This window comes from Herpailurus yagouaroundi, unplaced genomic scaffold, assembly GCF_014898765.1.
Source record: "Herpailurus yagouaroundi ecotype Mexico unplaced genomic scaffold, PumYag 140, whole genome shotgun sequence".
NCBI classification, from domain to species: domain Eukaryota; kingdom Metazoa; phylum Chordata; class Mammalia; order Carnivora; family Felidae; genus Herpailurus; species Herpailurus yagouaroundi.
The window spans coordinates 32,097,300-32,108,070 of NW_024412395.1; the positions used below are offsets into that span (position 1 = coordinate 32,097,300).

The window sequence follows — 10,771 nt, forward strand, 5'->3', positions numbered from 1 at the left end:
TCTTCAGTGTCCCTTCTCTTTGCAGTATGCACATTGGTCCCTTGCTAAGGGGGCTCTGGCCTTCCCCCCTTTGGGTGGTTGGGGTCTTCCCATCTTTGCAGCGTCTGTTTCTTTTAGTGCTGTGAGAAGGGTGGCCTTCTTTTTTAGTCTTCTCTCTGCTTCTCTTTTGGCTGCAACTTCTCGGTTCATGAAAACTTTATTGGCGACCTCTATCAGCTGAGTGATATTCATCCCAACAAAGCCCTCCAACTTCTGGAGTTTTCTTCTGATGTCTGGGGCAGCCTGTGCCACAAAAGAGGTATTTACCATCTGCTGACTTTCTGGTGCCTCGGGGTCAAACAGGGTATATACATGGTATGCTTCACATAATCTTTCATAGTAGTTTAGTCTCCAGGAGACTCCCCAGGGTGCTGCATGACTGTTGATATTTTAGTCTTGTTCATGGGCTTTCTGGCTCCAGCTAAGGCTCCCCAGAGGAGGGCTTCCTGATATCATCAGATGTGGGCCTGTCCTTCTTCTGTGGTGAAATCCCTTGTTGGGCGTTCTTCAGGTGCGGCAGCTTGAGCCCAGACAGCAGGGTCATTAATCCCTGGAGGTGCATGATCTTCTAGGTACTGTCGTGTTTCTCTTATCCTTCTTCTTTCTTCTGTATTAAGCAGAGTACGGAGTAACTGTTGACAGTCTTCCCAAGTTGGTCAGTGGGTCTGGAAGAGGGACTCCATCAAGTTGACCATTGCTTGTGGCTTTTCAGAGTATGATGGAGTGTTGTGTTTCCAGTTGAGGAGGTCGGTTGTGGAGAAAGGTTGATAATACATCATGGAACGGCTGGGCTGGACTATTCCATCCTCATTCTGTCTTTCAGGCTCTCATGTCTCCCTTACAGGCATTTGGAGAGCGTTAGGTCTGGGTCTGGGGTGCAGTCTGGCTGCTGGCCCTTGTGGGGGAGGGTTCTCCGGGTCCAGAGGGATGGGGAGATGGGTGGTGCCACTGCTGTGGCGACTGTGGTGGTTGTGACGGTGACTGCGGTGGCAGTGACTTCGGTGGCGGTGGCGTGGTGACTGTGGCCCTGGTGGAGAGAGAGATGGGGGAGGAGTTTCAGGCTCAGGGGGAGGGGGAGGGAGCTTGGCGAGTCATAAGGAGGTGGAAAGACAATATCTTCCTCCGGGTCTCCTTCGTCTCCTTTAAATATTAGAGGAGCGTCTCCTTTAAATATTAGAGGAGCGGTGGGTCGCTTCTTTGGCTCCCTGGGTGAGCCTCCAGGTAAAGTGGCTAAAACCTTTGCCGGGCTCTGTTTGCTAACGATGAATCACACCCAAGGATGAATCACACCCAAGGCGGGGGATTTCGGGCAATTTCAAGCCTGGAGTCGATGTATGGAAATTGATCAGGGTGGCCTGGGTTCCCAGTGACTATTAGCCAAACCCGCTGCATTATTTGAGCATCCAATGTCCCTTCAGGGGGCCATCCTACATTGAATATGGGCCATTCTAGTTCACAAAAGGTCCTTAACTTCCTGGGTGTCATTTTCACCCCATAATCGCCTGAAAATCCCTTTTTAAAATTTTTGAGCATGACCTCTAAAATCGTAGGCTTACTCTGTTTTTTTCCCATTATTAATTTCTTTCTCGTATTCGGTGTCGCAAAGACAAAGGGATGGATGAGAGGAGCAATCAGACACTTCTCTCTGGTCGCATTCCTGAGGGAAACTTTAGGTGAGGTTTGGCTGTAGCGGACTCAGCTTTGTGACTTGCAATCGGAATCTGAGCCAATACCGCCCTGGACCTTATACGCTCACCACGCACAGGAGAGCGCATTTAGACTCCGTAGACTCCGTAGACTCTTGGGGACCTTAAGGGTGCCTGTCCGTGGAGCCACAAACTCGAACTCGACTGGCAAGCCTGGCTGAGCCACACATTCTCTCTCACACACACACACACACACACACACACACACACACACACACCAGAGTCTATTACATTCCCTCCTGCAAAAATTCTCTACCTGTGAGACCTGTTAAGGCTTCCAAGGATTGATCAGGTCCCCCTTCCACCCTTTTGGGTGGGCCTGACTTCTTTGGAGCCCCGGCCTTACCGGTTCCGATGTCGGGTCCAGGTCCTCATCTACCAGGTCTGAGTCCGGTGGGAACAATGGAGTGGGGCCAGCCCAAGGCAACCGAGAAGGAGACTGCCGAAATTCAGGCAGGGCGCACCTTCTCCCTTGCGATCCCTCACTCCATCACCGCCTCGCTGTTTTCCCAAACAGGTGGCAACAATGAGCCAGCACGGTTGGGTTTCCTGGTCAGGGAACCAAGTATGTTACGGAACCAGACTGGAACGCTGGCAGAAAAACCAAGCGGCACTTGGAGATCTTGGTGGATTGGAGATTTATTTAACACTGGTGGGCTCAGAGGAAACTGTTTCTCCACAGTCTGAGCCTGGAATGCAAGTGGGGAGGGTCATTTATAGCCGACAGCCTCCATTTCTGTGGGGGTTTTTGAATGCACAGCAAACAAAAGAAGAACCCGGAGGAGGGGTCTCTAAGCTAGAGACCAGAGTCTGTGTTAGTCCTGTTGGCCATTTTGGCGTACTTTATTTACTTCTCCAACAACATCAGTCAGGGAGCCTCCTTTACAGCAGGTCATGTGGGATCCTTAAGTCAGCCACACATGTGGTCTACCTCTGAGCCACTGGGCTGTTCAACTTGCTACTGCTGTTGGAAAACCCTAGTAATTAAGTGATTGAGTCAAAAGAATGTACCTGCAGCGGGGGACTCTGCTTCAGGCGGGGTGATTGTGGCTTCAGGATATGAAGCCCAGCTGCCTGGGGTTGAATCCCAGCCTGGCCATGTTCTAGGTAAGTTACTGCATCCGTCTGTGCCTCCCTGCCCTCTGAAATGTGCCACATGACTATGTTGACCTACAGGGTGGCTATGGGGATTAAATGCATTACTATACACAGAGAGCTCGGGCGGGGGCCTGGCACAGAACGGGCACGTGTTGACATTATCTCGTCCAGGGCCATCCTATCTTCTACAGAGATCCTGAACTGTCAGGATCACACATCTTGTCAGTTGTGGATCCTGGACCAAGAAGTCCGATCGGCTGTGTAGCAGTTTTCAAAGTTCCTGGCCTTGGGACCCTTTATAGTCTTAAAAAGTATTGACATCAAAAAGCTTCTACATTCCTGGGGTATGTCTCTTGATATGTTTTATACTATTGATATAAATTGAAACAAAAATTTTAGATATCACTACTGTCAACCAAAATGCCACTTTTAATGAAAAGTAATTATTTTCCAAAACAAAAACAGCAGAATGGCATTGCTTTGCAGTTTTGCAAATCTGTTTAACATTTGGCTTAATGGACAGGACTGGATTCCCCTCTCTGCTCCTGCATTCTGTCCGTGCAGTGTGTTTATTTGAGTTGAATTAAAAAAGCCCAGCCTTGTCACTCCAGACAGGATTCTTGGGCATGGAGAAGTTATGATCATAGCACCTTCTTCACCCAGGGTTCGCTGGGTGTTGAATGAGTGATGTGAAAGAAGAGTGGAAGGTCCTAGTGGAAGGAGTGGAAGGGAATGGAATGCTGTGTGGCAAGAACTAGGGCCAGTGTTGTGGTGGATGTGGGGACAGGCCTGAAAGCATCAACAAAGTGGGACTCGGGGAGAGAGGCCAGAAGTGACTGCAGACGGGCCTATGGCACAGGACTTAGAAACCAGCACTGTGAGCTCAAAGGAAGCAACCACGAGGAGCCGGAAGGAAGAGCGACCCTCCCTCCACAGCAGATTGCACTACTGCTCCTGTGAGATAAACCCACTTCTATTCAGCAGTGGTACGTGAAGTTCCATTGGTAATTCTTATAATGTGGGGATTGAACTGTAGAAAGGCAAAGGAGAAGATAAAACTATGTACTGTTTGGATTAAGCATAAATCCACTTGCAAGCAATTGCAAAAGCTAAAGTTGGGGAGAAAAATCTCGAAATACGTTCTTGCAAAACTCTTGTATAATTAGCTTCTTTCTTCAGCCTCCCCACCCCTTCTAAAGAAAGGCGATTTTATTTCCTTCTAAGTCTGGTCACACGTTGCCACTCTGAATTTCCATCTCCAGTTTGGCAGAGGCCCAGGGACAGCCTCGTAGCAAGTCACTTCAGCCAGTACCCTGCTTGCAGCTGAGTGAGGAACAACTCTGAGCCATCCAAGAGGGTCCACAGAACTGGGTGTTAAATGTTCTCCAGATTTGCCGGCCTCGCTGGGTGGCTGCTCTCTGCCATCGGAAGTCAGAAATGGTTTCTCCAGGGGCCAACCCATTTACTTTTATAAATTCTATCCATGTCCCCCCGCTCTGGATTTATCAGAAGAGATGAGCATTCAGATCGTTGGGGGATGTTTGGGAATCCTTTTTTCTTGGGCTTGCTGGAAAGACTGCTTTGGCAGATGGGCTGTAAAGATCTTTAATTCAGAATGCAGAATGACCTCTTCATGGTAAAGGACCCTTTCTTTATTGGGGGCGTTCCTGTGTTTTTCCTTTCCACAGCCTGTCACGTCTCCGGCTTTTCACCCGCCTTGAGGCGACTAAGCAGGTTGGGTCTCCTTTGTGGCCCCCTGTTTCTAACGTACTGCTGGCCAGAACGTGCTGAGTCTTGCCCATGCAAGGGTGGGGGGTTTGAATGAAAGGCCGTGGTCCCCTGGCATTTCAGAGGCCACCCCACCAAGTATGTGTCTTTAATCCTAGGCTCTGTCAACAAGGTTGGCAGCAATCCTCACGTTAAACCCTAACCCTACAATTTAAGGCGTGTGCTCCCACCTCCCTGCCTCCAGGTGGTGGTCTTCCGAAAGCATCCAAGAGCCTATTGGTTTTCAGCTCAAACTGAATTAAAGTGACAACTATGACCAGGCTTCTAGAGTCTTCATCTCTTGTCCTAATAATAAGCACAAAATCTTACCAGAAAGGCTAAGCATTCAAGATGCTCTTCCCAGAGACAAATCTTTCTCTGTAACTTCTAAACAGGACATGAATATTATCATGTAGGGTTCTTGAAGCCATTTTTAATGGAGCAGATTTCTACCTGTGGAGTTACACCATTGGAGCAAGAGGTGGTAGCTACCAAATGAGCTTTCTATTTTTTGTGTCTCTTTTCTCCTACACAATTTCTGTCTTTTTTCTCCTCTTCCCTCCCGCCTACCCACTTTGCTCCTACCTTTTTTATAATCCCTTTACACATGCTGAATTTTTACTATTTATTTATAATTTGCATCCTGCTTATTTATGCAAAATATGTGAGGTTACTTACAATATTATAACACAGGAGTCAGGAGAGTGAAGAGAAAAAAACTAGAGAGGGAGAGAGCACTATAGCAGGAATCTGAGATGTTTAGCACAGTTGAGCACTAAAGCTGGATGTAAGCCTTCTTCTAGAGGGAAAAACAGCGTGATGTGTCAGGTTATGGACTTCCTTTTAAAACCAGATGGACACGTGGGTTTTTCTTATGTGTGTCATATTTCCGTGCCAGGCAATTCCCTGTTTCTCCAGGACGAGGCTCTACTTATCGCTGCTGTCACCCCCTCCCCATCCCACAAGCACCTTGAGCTCTGCACAAAACCCATAGGAAGATGACTGGCAGACCCACGGCTTCCAGCTGGTGGGAAGAAGCTGAACCCTTTGCTTTCTTCCTGAAAGTTGACTTTATTAGAGTTGGTCCAAAGGCGACAGAGGCCACTTGGGGCTGGCCTCTGAGTCAGGACTTAGCCCAGACTTTTATCCTGGAGACCTGAGCATGACCAGATGGACCTCTGGTGGGCAAAATCAAAGGGGATGTCTCCTCCGAGTAACTTCCTCAGCCCAGGGAGGCGAAACCTACCTTTCAGACGGGACTGGGAATCTGTTTCTTGAGAGAGCCTGGGTTAGGGGTCATGTCTGAGCTGCCTTAAAATCCCAAGTGCTGGCAAGTGCAAAGGTGTTTCGAGTACTCCTTAGGAATGAGAAAATGCATTCTGTTCCTCTATCACCAGTATCAATAGATACGGGACTTTTGGAAGAGACTGTGGTCAGGGCTAAATGCTTAAATCAAAAGCAGTAAATAGGAGCTGTGCTGTCTGATACACTAGCCACTAGCCACATGTGGCCACTGAGACTTGAAATGTGGCCAAGTCCAAACTGAGATGTGGTCAAAATGCAAAATATACACCACATTGCAAACACTGTGGGAAAAAAATTGAAGTATCTCAATAGTGATATTGTAACATAAGATAGCTCAACCTGTAATAATGATTACATGTTGAAATGACAATGTATTGAATTTATTGGGTTAAATGAACTATATTATTAAAACTCATTTGACTTCTTTCTTCCCGCTTTTTAATGGAGCCACTTGAAAATTTAAAATTAAATATGTGGCTCACATGGTATTTATATTGGACAGCTCAGGTCTGAATATCTAGAATATTCATCTAAATATCTAAATACTCTAGATATTCTAAATATGAAAACATTTTTTGAGGAGTGTATTTCCACTGTGTTCCCTAACGCCTATGTTCTCTCTCTTGTTCTTTTTCAACAGATACGGCTCTCCACGCAGCATGTCAAGGACTACATTAATCACCAATTCCTATATATTTTTTTTCCCCTCCTACACAAAATTTCCATTTTCTTTTACATTTGTTTACCCCAGCCATCTGCAGTACACCAGTTTCAGATATTTGAGCTGTGTAGAATTTCTGTGTGTAGAGGTGTGTGCTTGGACTTTTCCTGAGAAATCTGAAGGGGACACTAACAGAAGATCCACTTACCCCTGGGAACCATTGCCACGACTCGGCTTCGGGGTGCTGGGTGGTCTCTGGGCAGTCCCTGGAGCCTCCTCTCTCCATAGTGCACAGTCCCAGCAAACGCCCTCCATGCCATTCCCTGGGGGGAACATCCAAGTGCCCTGGAGGCGGGGAATCACGCTCCACTGCACCTGTCTGGTCTCCTGTAAAATAAACATATTACTTTATATTTTTAGGGAACAACAACAAAAAAAGTGCTGCTATAAGGTTCAAAATTTTCATTCTGAACACTTTTCCGAAACAAATTACCCCAAAGAAGCATTTTGAATATCCCGGTCACATCTTTGGATCTGTGAAATACACTTTTAGTAGGGCACCTGTTAAAATGCAAAACAAATTTCTTCAAGGCAGAAAAACAATCTGACAGTAGCAATGTAGAATTTGTTCATTCAAACACATCTATGTAAATGTGAAAAGTCATAAAATTCACCTGAGCTGCTTGCTAGTGAACCTGCAGCGACTAGTCTCAGCCAGCCCACTTTGAACATCCTTTCTTCAGGAGTGTTGAAAATGCTGCAAAGTTAGGTGATTGGAAATGGGGTGGCCCCCTCCTCGCTTCCTCCTCCCTGACCCTACTGGAGCTCGCATTGGGGATGGCTTCTTCCTGTAGGGAACCATCTTAAGCCTTGAGGGGGTACTGCTGATGAAATCCAGGATCATTCATTCCCACAGTTGAAAAAGGAAGCCCTCCGGCAGGGGAGTAATTGACAAATATTTGTGCCTGTGAATAAGTTGCTGTAAATTGTTATGTTAACCCTTCATTGCGGATTGTTTTTTTGAGTTTGTTCTGTGGCTTCAAATTGATAGATTTCATCTTCTTAAGCAGAATTAGAAGAACTCGGTATGGATGGGTTTTTTGTTTTTTTTTTTACATTTAACTATTGGTTTTTTTAACACATGAATTTAAAGCTGAATCAACTCTTGCTTCCAGTTGTGGATTTTAGAATGATTGATTTCCAAGTAGTAAAGTCTTCAGGGAAGCTGACAAAGGTTCAATTAACTTGGTCTTGTGTGCTGCTACTAGTTTTGACAAATTGGAGGGTAAGTCAGTGACGACCAGACTAATCTCAGTGAAAGCATCCATCCTATCTCTGTGCCTGCCAACGATGAGGAAGCTGGCACTGTCCCTGCTGCTGTCACCACAGGAATGAAGTGTAGGCCGGGTAGACATGGAGTTTTCTCTTTGCTGTGTGAGTCGTAGTCAAAGTGTGTGTGTGTGTGTGTGTGTGTGTGTGTGTGTAAAGCACTGAGGACTGTGAATTAACTTCCAGACTTTTCTTGTGTAAAATTTCCCTAACACAGCAAAGCTGCTTTGACTTAATTTATTTGTTAAATGTTGCACTTTGTTTATGTGTTTTGGCTTTTTTTTGGGGGGGGGGACTAAGGAGAAAGAAGAAGACAAATTCTACTGAAGTATTTATTTCATTAAAATGACAATTTTGCATTCATTTACATTTTAAAAATTCTTCTTTTGATTTTCTTATATTGCCAGTAACTTGCCTGCTATACATGCTCAATGGCTATTTACAGTCTGATAGAAGGGGCTTTGTAGGGCAGCATTTGCAAACCTTATCAGGTAATAACATATGCCATAGATTATAATCTTGCCATTAATATGTTTGGCTCTGATTTTAGAGGCTGAAGCATTGGTCTTGGAAAGGATTGCCAATTAGTAGTTGAGTGACCCTACTGTCTATCATGCAACTGTATTACTTTATGTTTGGAAATTGGACAAAGGTCAGTAATTCTTTCTAGGGGCTCTCTTGTTAATAGATTATTTTAGATTCTTTCCAAAGTAACTTTTCTGTGGTTACCCCTTTTCTATTTCTCAAGAATCGCTTGGTCCTTTCGTGTTTCAAAAAGAACTATGTGTTTCACTTGTAGTTCCATATTTCTTGATCTCCACAAGGGATTGACAAAATTCACACCACTTTTATTCACAGAGAAAGTTGGCTTTGAGGTCTCTTAAAGATAATTCTGCTACTTGCTGATCAGCCAGTCAGTTCACCTAGCTTCAATCTTTATGGACCTCTAAGCTAGCTTTCCCACACTGTGACTAAAAGATAGGCAGATTATCGGGGAATACAGTATATTCAAGTGGATCCCTAAATATTACTTGGTATAATTAATACCAGGACCATATTCTCTGTAGGCCACTTTTTTAAAAAGCCACATTGATGCAATTTTCCTTGGTTTTTAAGGTTATTACTCCTTTCCATTTGTACTCTAAATATAAAAACCACACTTCTGAATGGCTGCGCCTATGATTATATTTTTGGTTGTATGCTGCTTTTTGCTAAAGAGAGAGAGAGAGAGAATGTGTGTGTTTCTCCTCTGTGAATAATTTTATATTTCATGCTACTTCTTGAAAGTTTACTTTTTGATGCTATAAGGGAATAGCCAGATGGTTTATACAAATAATCTCTACCTGCAGGATGGTGGATTGTTAAATTAGAGAAATGTTGGTTGGGATATCAAGATTTGTGGTTGCATTTAACTTACCAATTGCATTCTTGTAACATAGTATGTTCCTTCATTGACTGTATTATCAATTCATAAAGTGCTTTTAAGACTTAAAAAGATTTATAGGTGGAGACTAAAATATATTAATGCCAAATGTGTTTTGATCGTTTACTAGACAATTCTGTACAAATGCCTCATCTCTTCAAAAGCTGTACGGTTGGTTTGTTTGAATGGCAGGTAGTAGGGAGAGTAAATGTGGATTCAGACTTTTAAAGGAAATAGTACCATGATTATAAAAAATTAGAATTCATAGTAATATTGGGATAAATGAAGAAAAATGTTTGTCTGGAACGTACCATCTAGTGACTTTGTGATGCCCTAATTTCACATGAAGAAGGGACATTTCTGTCCAAGGCCAGACCAAGCCATCCCCAAGACTCATGGGAGAATTATCAGTTCTCTTTTCCTAGAGGAATAACTGAAAGCAAATAAAAGTCTTGACAGTCCCCTCTTTGAAGTGTATTTTTTTTTAGCAGGGCAGGAGACATTGAGAGTCTGGCTACATGACATATTAGGGAAGTTTTTCCCTGGAAGGGAGCAGGGGGAGGATTTCACTTCATTGTCTCACCCTGAGTAGCTTGCGTAAACTAAAGGAACCATCATAGCCTAAAATGGTTTCATTTAACACTAACAATTTAGACTGTTTAAAAGTATTGAATAAGGGCTAGGTCACTGCTGAAAGAAGCACTGCTCCATGAAGTCTGCTTACACATTTACATATCGTGTACCAATTTTAAATAGTTTTCATTGTGTGCAGATACAAGGGGAATAGGGCATCCTGTAGGATTGTACATGTTTAGTGTGTAAGTATGTAATGTGTACTGCAGATGTGTTTTCTCTGGGCTTTATGTCTCTGTACAGTAGCTTTCATTAAAAAAATTTGTGGACAGAATTGTTTTGGTGGTTTGAAGGGGACAATGGCCGCTTATATCAAGTGATGATGCTGTAATATAGTACATGTAACAAAAGATCTGGAAGTAACCCTCCCCTGGCCCGTGGAAAACTTTGGTTATCCTCCAGGTTCTAAAATGAAGATGTATGGATACTCTGGCAGACTGCATGTTGTATAATTTGAAAAATACTAAAAGTGGAAAATAAAATTGAGTTAAACTTTGTCTGGTCTGTTTTTTTTCTTTTGTGAGTCGTCCTAAAGGTATTCTCACCTAAGGCCTCAATGCCAGTGTTAGGAGGAACCATTTTTTGGCCTCAAAAGAACATTTCAGCGAACAGCTGCTCAGACCCAAAGCATGAGTAAAGTCAGCACTGACGTTTTTGCCTCTGACTTTGCTCAAATACCTATTTTATTCATTTATTTTATTTTATTTTTTACATTTATTTATTTTTGAGAGAGAGAAGGAGACACAGAATCCGAAGCAGGCTCCAGGCTCTGAGCTGTCAGCACAGAGCCCGACACAGAGTTCGAACCCA

At 44.0% G+C, this 10,771-nt stretch overlaps 1 protein-coding gene across 1 annotated transcript in view; it reads left to right on the top strand.

Annotated features, from left to right (window-relative positions):
- KIF5C (kinesin family member 5C) overlaps positions 1-10,458 on the top strand; it is a 164,652-nt gene extending 154,194 nt beyond the window's left edge. Inside the window, exon 26 of the mRNA XM_040475008.1 lies at positions 6,556-10,458. The gene's annotated coding sequence lies outside the window, so the exon portion shown is untranslated. The remainder of the gene's footprint in view (positions 1-6,555) is intronic.
- Positions 10,459-10,771: the final 313 nt, after the last annotated feature.